This window comes from Athene cunicularia (genome assembly GCF_003259725.1).
Source record: "Athene cunicularia isolate RWA chromosome 10 unlocalized genomic scaffold, athCun1 chr10_part1, whole genome shotgun sequence".
Lineage (NCBI taxonomy): Eukaryota > Metazoa > Chordata > Aves > Strigiformes > Strigidae > Athene > Athene cunicularia.
Window position 1 is genome coordinate 21,826,099 of NW_020799112.1, and position 7,553 is coordinate 21,833,651.

Below are 7,553 nucleotides of genomic sequence, written 5' to 3' on the forward strand. Positions count from 1 at the left end.
TGACAGAGCTTTCTTTTAGCACTGCAAGAGATAAAGCATCGGTACCTTTAACGTCAGTAGCGTTTTACGCAGAAAAGAGCTTCTTAAAAATAGTCCCCGCTCCAAGATAGGCTCTAGATGATTAACTTCCAAGAGTTATCAGGGTCTCTCCAAGAATAAAAAAATGTTAGCACTAAAATAATTGACAAATTAAAAGCGTCAGTTTTATTTTCACGGAACTTCGTGCTTCCTAAAGACAGAAAACCTTCCCAGCAATGGGGCACTTAACATCAGCACTTTGGAAAACTTTAGACCAAACTCTGTCATCTTTCTCACAGGAAAAACATCAAAAGATTTTTTTTCCTGAAATAAAATTTGGTTATATTTGAAGAACCTGTTAGTATCTACAAAAAGACCAGTAAAATATCCCAAACAAGCAAATTAATTGATTTCTCAATTCTGTTGAACTACAAGTTTTCTGCCTTCGCATCACTTTCTATTAATGTCAGTGTAGGCACAGTTTATCCTGAGGCAAAGCCAAGAGTGTAAGTGCTTGCTTCAGATCTGAATGAAAAGGGAAAGAAAAAATTAATTCCTGAATCGGTTTCTCTCTTATTACAGTTCTGCAATATTAGAAAGAAAATAATAGAAGAAAATACAGTGTCCACGTACAAGGTGTTAAGACACCAAGAAATGGTGAATAAAATGTGTGTACTTAAACCAGCAATAAAATGTATTAGTGTAAGAACAAACATGATTATTCATTTTGATCGAATTAAGAAATTTCATCCTTCTGCATGTAGGAAATGATATTTTGGCAATATTCACATTACTCAGATTACATCACCTTTACTTAAAAGAGGAAAATTTAACCTAAAGATGAATTACTTGACATGCTACAGCTCTTCTGTGAGACTTACGTTGGTTCCACATTTTGTAAAACTTATGGAGTGAGTGCTTGATGGCATGAACACAGCACCTAGAACAGTGAATGCACGCAGGCAGAAGCGTCCCTGCATTTTGGGAAGAAGCTGTACAAGCACACTCATCATCTCCTGTCTCTGCCTTCAGTCTGAAGAGTTACAAACCTCATTGCAGATCAGTGACCTTTATCTATGTATTAAAGGGGCTGATGACTAAGTGGGTTTTTTTATTTAAAAAACATAGTGGCTTCACAGGAAGCTGCTGTACCAGTGTAAAGGAACGTGTGCACTGCAGCTTCCTCAGGAAGGATTGTCAGTGTTTCACACTCCTCTATTAATACAGTTTTGAAAATTGGTTTTGTATTTTTATTCATGCTTAAGCTTTATCAATAAGCATTTGTTCTTGGCACTCCCTGACCAAGTATGTCATTGCCAAGAAAAAGATACTGCTTTTGAAAACTTAGCAGAGTTCCAATTTGGACACAGCTGGGTTTTCTTTCCAGCGCAAGACGACCCTGTTCACATCTTCTGTAAATCTACTTAATAACGCAAGCGGTCCTTCGTTTTCCTCAAACTGACAACAGCGTCTTTCACACTTTAAATCTGATCTCAGGAGGAAAAATTAAAAGGTTAGTCCTTAGCAGATTTGACAGATGCAGAAGTATGCCTCTTCTCAGCTACAGCAAAGCATTTCTTTTGTCCTACAGTATTGTTTGATCTTCCATGAAGTGAAGCACATGAAACCTAACTAAACACCTGTGATGCCTATTCTTCTCCTCTACCATTTCTTAAACCACAAACGCCATTAACATTAGAGCTCCTTCATTTTCACATTTAGTCAGTGACTCCCTAAGTTAAGTATAACTAACCTGACTGGTTGATCTTATTTCCTTCAGAGTGAGCTAGAGGACTGGGTGGGCTTGTAAAGGCAGTGATTCTGGAGCACATTACCAAAGTAGGTCTCTCAGTTCCGTTGGCCCTATTCCACTCCCTGTGTGACTCCCAATTATGAAAAATGTTACTGCTCCCATTCCTCGTGATCCCTCAGGACGTCAGGCTGAAGGAAAAAATCCCTAAGGCTCAACACACCACACTAGGAATTACAAATGCCATAAGGACTTCTTGGAGCAAAGCTCCGAATCAGCAATGCAGAAATCAAAACTGAAATGAGGACATGCCTCTTAGCCTGGTTTCCTAAGGAAACAAAGCTTATGAGAGAGAGGGGCGGAGACACTGAATTTCTGTCATTTCTGCCTTCTCCCCCAACATCTGAATCTGTTCATCAGTTTTAATGCCCTCATCAGTTTCCCCCCCTCATTCAGAGGGGAAGAAGCCACAAAGATAGGAAGCTCCTATATACTTTGTGAAAAATTGCCAGCTGGCTGAAGGAGAGTCCGACGCACACCTCTACTGCAAGCTGGCTGGGTCTCAGTTCTGTAAGGGGCACCCACTAGCTGACCAAGTTATGCAGGCATTGCTCCAGAGCAGCTGCAGCACATACTGTGACAATCATTCGATTTTACATTTACTTTCAATCTGGATTTAAAGACTTTTTCTATTTAGAAGCAATTTAAATTTAAGCACGTCTGTTATTACAAATAAAAAGTTGAGACACTGTATTAACAGTTCAAATTTTTTTTTCTTTTGCGTTTTGTTTTTGTTTTAAACCTACTAGAAAGCATGATTCTACTTTTGCAGCACATTGTTTTCAGAGGTCCTCCAAAGCCTGCTCTCCAGCTTCTGCTGACACGCAGCAGGATCTCAGGCCCTGTCCTTGCACCGGGTACTATACCCAAACTGACGATTCTAGAAAACTATCAAAGAAAGATTTATAGTCACCTCTTCCACTTCATGGCTAAAGAAAAAAACTAACAACTCTGACTTAGGGCTACATTTATCCAAACTAAAGTGATGGGAGTTTTGCTATCAAATTCAAAAGAAATACAGTCAAATACAGACAGTACAGTCTTCAAACTTGGGTATCACCATCTCGGTACAGAGATGTCTACCCTGACACCAGTCTCATGCAAGGAAGAACATGGAAAAATTAAGTAGAGCCAGACAGTTCATGCCCCAGCAGAAAAGGCCTGTCAAGTTAAATCACTGTCAGAGGAGGAAGTCAGAGAAGCATGTGCTGTCACACACACGCATGAGAAACACTCTGTTGCAGATGGACACTACCAGGTCTAGAACCTCACCCAGTACCTGTATTTTGGGTCACATTCACAAATGCATAAAGTCCGGTCTGGAACCAAAGAAATGTGTGTGGGGAATTATGATTAACATCTGCAATTACCAATAATACCCCAAATCAACTATCCTACTTTTTGCTATAATTCACGTTCTGAGTGTTAGCTGGGCTTCAAAGCAGCCTTGGAAAACACCACCCATTGGCAGTAACTGTAACAGCAACTCAGCCCTCCTGCAAACCTCCCATAGAACAGTTTCACAGCATAAGCAGCTCCCACAGCTGCTAGCTTTGAGTGATAGCCTGAAGTTTTCAAAATGCATCACACTCCATGTTAATTATGCAATTATCAGCAGGGATTTCCACAAGGAATGTAATTTCCCTCAGCAACTACTAATATGAAACATGCAAGACTGGCAGAGACACACAAGAAAACCAGAAAGCTGACATTTCTTATCATAAAACCGAATCAGCTTTTCTTTTCCTCCTCCCCAACATACACGCTTTATTAGTCCTTATCACTAACAGCAGCCTTCAGTCTACTTCAATTATTCTCATTCCCCAAGGATGTTACTGGAAAGAATTTTTTTCTTCCTTTTCAGTTCATAGAGCAACCTTTTTCCTTATAGTTCTTTGACTGAGCAGCTCAGAGAGCAAAATGAAATATCCAACAGTTATAAAAATAATGAGACAGGCCCTCAGAATGAAACTTCACTGACTTGGGAGAGTACATGCTGCTCGCTGTCATGGTTGTACAGCTGCTGTGAAAGCCCTGCCATTCCGACGTGTTTAATGAGAAATGGGAGGATGCCTTTAAAACACTGGAACTAACGGGAGAGAGCCTTCATCACCTTGTAGCGACATATGCTGCCTCACTGGTTCATATGCCTAACAGAAGCACTATAAAAATTGTTTTCAACTTCATTTTGCATTCTGCTGTTTTCAATTCAAACCTGAAAGAGGTTTACATACCTGAAAGCTCAGCCACCCTTTCCAACAAATAAAGTTGGTCTAATAAAAGGCATCACTTCTAACCATGGAGCTCAGCTTACCTGAAAGGAAAAAACCTGAATCTTGAGCAATATTTAACTCTTCTGCTATTTATTCCTTTATCCTTCTATCACCTTTTCAGCTGATGGCTGTACACACAAGCAGCAAGATGGCCAGCTGCAAAACTGCAAACACAAACTCCAAAGTTAATCTGGAATCAGCTACTCGATTTGTGTAGCAGTTGTCCTTATACCCACCCCGTGTTTTATTTGCATATAAAATATTTCAGCTGGGTATACTCCGTACAGTCCTTTCATTCACATAACTCTTTTACACAAATAATCATGGCAGAAGTGCAGAGTGATTTTCAAAACACTATTTGCAAGTGCCCAAAAATTTAACTTTTAATTTAAAAGCACTGCTCATGTCCCTTTTTCCCACTGCTGGAACCACAATTTCTAAATTTCTAGAAAAGCTGTACTCCTCCTACTAAGCTTCTATCTCCATTGCTGCTTTCTGTTCCTTTTCTCCCTTAGTACCAGTCTTCACATTGGCTTCCAAAAGTGTTTTTATCTAACATGGTTGAGTCTTACCCATTTCTCATCAGTGAAAGTATCAGCGAGAAAGGCAACAGCTATAGCAAACGGGTTTGCAAACTCAGGAAAATAGCACTGCATTGGTTTACGCTTTGATATTATCTTCAGAGCCCTAAAAGCAAGGACATTTGCTTTTTTTTTTTTTTTTTCCCCCCTGCAGTAGTTTAAAATACTGAAGAACTTGTCAGGTCAGCTCCAAAGCGCTGGCCAGTACATGAAAAGGATTCCAACGCCCAGTCCTATGCAAAACTGTCATACCTCTATCAGAGTATTTTCAACCCCTTGAAGCCACAGCAACATCACAGGAAAAAATTATTCTGGTTAAATGTCATATTTTAATCTATATGCCGTAATTTAATCTTCAGAGTTTATTAGATTGGAAAATAAATCACAGGCGTTGGGACTACTAATTACAATAATCAAAAGTAAATTCTCTTGTATTATGTATGAAAACAAAACAATATAAGGACGCTCCAGGAGAGAAATTAGGAGCTAGGACTTCTCATTCACTATGGTTTTACCTCCACTGGAGATAAAAGGGTATGATCTCATGTGATTCAACTTGCTTAAAGTTAGCCCTGCCTCCTGACAGGGGTGCAGTTTTCAGACTAAGACAACCAAAAAAGAAATGAGGAAATGAAATCTCATAACCAGATGCCATTCCCATTGGAAGACTGATTGGGAATATTGTTGTATGAACAGAAGAAAAAAAAGAAAATTCTGTTTCTGGTATAAAAAGCTGCCTTTTAGATAAGTATTTCTTAAACTGCGTTGTATTTAAGCAAGTTTTCAGCCATGTTTGAGGTCAGATCTGTAAACATGATATTATCTTCAGCACAAGTGGTATCTGCAAGACAAGAGGAGAGAAAGCAAGTCCTTGAGCAGTTGACATGCCCAGCCCAGCAATGCCTGGATATAGATATGTAAGTAACCCTCTGAAATTACTGAAGATTAAACTTAACCATCTGCAGGACCAGATCACATGTGCAGTGGAGTACAGTAACACAGCTTTAATCAGAAGAGAGCATCTGATGATTAACTGATTGAATCATAAGCTTAACACATTCTAAATGCACCTTGTTAGAATTATTTGCTGAGACATTAACATGGGAAAAAGAGTTGTAATTCTTTATATTCCATCTCTAGTTCCAGTTTTGCCTAAATGAAATTCCTGCTAGCCCTCTGCCGACTACGACAGACTGCTCTTCTAATGGTGCTGATCTGCAGTTCCAGGGTTATGTTGAAAACTGACAGACAGGGGACACCCGGCAGGAACAGAAAAAACAAGAATCCAAAGAAGACAAACAGGCATTACTGCTCATAATACTTGCTTCTGTAAATGCCAAAAACTACTTCAAAATTCTTTTATCTCGGCAATCTTCTCTTTGAAAGGAAATGTGTAGTCAAGTGATAAAATAATGTGTTTCCATGTTTAATGACAGAGATGAAAACAAAACTTGCTAGTTTTAGATATCTGGTTGCGATGAGAAATTTCATTAACTGTAAAAATAAAACAGTCTTAAGTTGTTGCACATCCCCCCCACCCAGAACTCCTTTGTGCAAGAGATTAAGTAGACATAAAATTAGAACCCTGAACTAGACATACAGGAACATGCTGTTCTTTTTTCCATCTTTTTAACCATGCTTTTGAGACATCCATTTAGCATCACAAATGCTATTCCTACAATTATGTATCAACGTTTGAAATGCATATTGTGCTATATGCTTTTCCCTGGCTGGAAAATAGTTGGAACAGTCACAAAAGTAGTATAAGTCTATGAAAAGAAACAAGGGCTCAGAAGAAGACAAGTCTACATAAGAATAAATTTCCAAGAAAAAGCAGACAATAAGATTTTAGAAACTGATTAGTGCCACTACTGCATTTTGTAGAGTTTCAATAAAAATAAGTACAAAGAAACACCAGTAACACCCAGCAGAAAACACACAAATCCTGATGAAAAGCTCTTAAGCACGAATCATTGGGTTAAGTTTTCGGGGAGCCATATGATCAGACAGCTCAAAATACACCGGATTCATCTCTAAGGAGAGCTAAAAATTAAAGCTGGGTGGTTTTGACAGTTCTAGGCATGTCCTTTATACTTTGCTAACACCATTAAAAAAAAAAACAACCCACTTATATATTAATATAATCTAGTCACTTACAGAGCTAGAAAAAACAAGACATTTTTCTGATGGGTTTAGCTTTCTTTAGATCCAAGATGATCAAAGTGTTCGTTGAGCCCAAGCACTGCAAATGAGGTTGAAGAGACCTCCTGAACCTCTCAGCAAGCAGCTGGCCGTGTTCAGGGGGAAGCCACAGGATCTGCTGACACTCCAATACAAGAGGTAAGTTCGGGCTAAACAGATAAAGCACACCTGTATTGCTCCCCTCGACAATTTACCCTTAAGGCTTTTTTTTTAAAAAAATCACACGCACTATCTGACACGCACTTGTCTTCTCTTACATCAGAAACGCAGGGCCGAGCCGTGGGAAGCCTGCAGGTCCTCCAGCTGCTCCGGGCCAGGCCCGAGCGGGGCCGCCGCGGGGAAGGGAAGCCGGGGCAGGGGCGGCCGAGGGGCCGAGACTTCACACTTGTTCCTTCACCCTCACGAGCGGCCCCCCGCCCCCATTAAGACCCCTCGTCGGTGGAGCGGGGCGCTCCCGCTGCTTTGGACTCGAGTGCCCGCGGCACACGGAAATCCTCATTTTTCTCCCCAGGATTTCGAGCTCCTGCCCAAACCACCGGCCCAGCGGTTATTTATTAACTCCTTTTGCAGCGGACGCGTGTCTGTGGAGCCCCCCTCGGCCCCCCCGTGCCTCCTGCAGCTGCCCCTTGGGAGCCAGCCCCAGCCCGGCTCGCCGCCCCCCTACCTGCT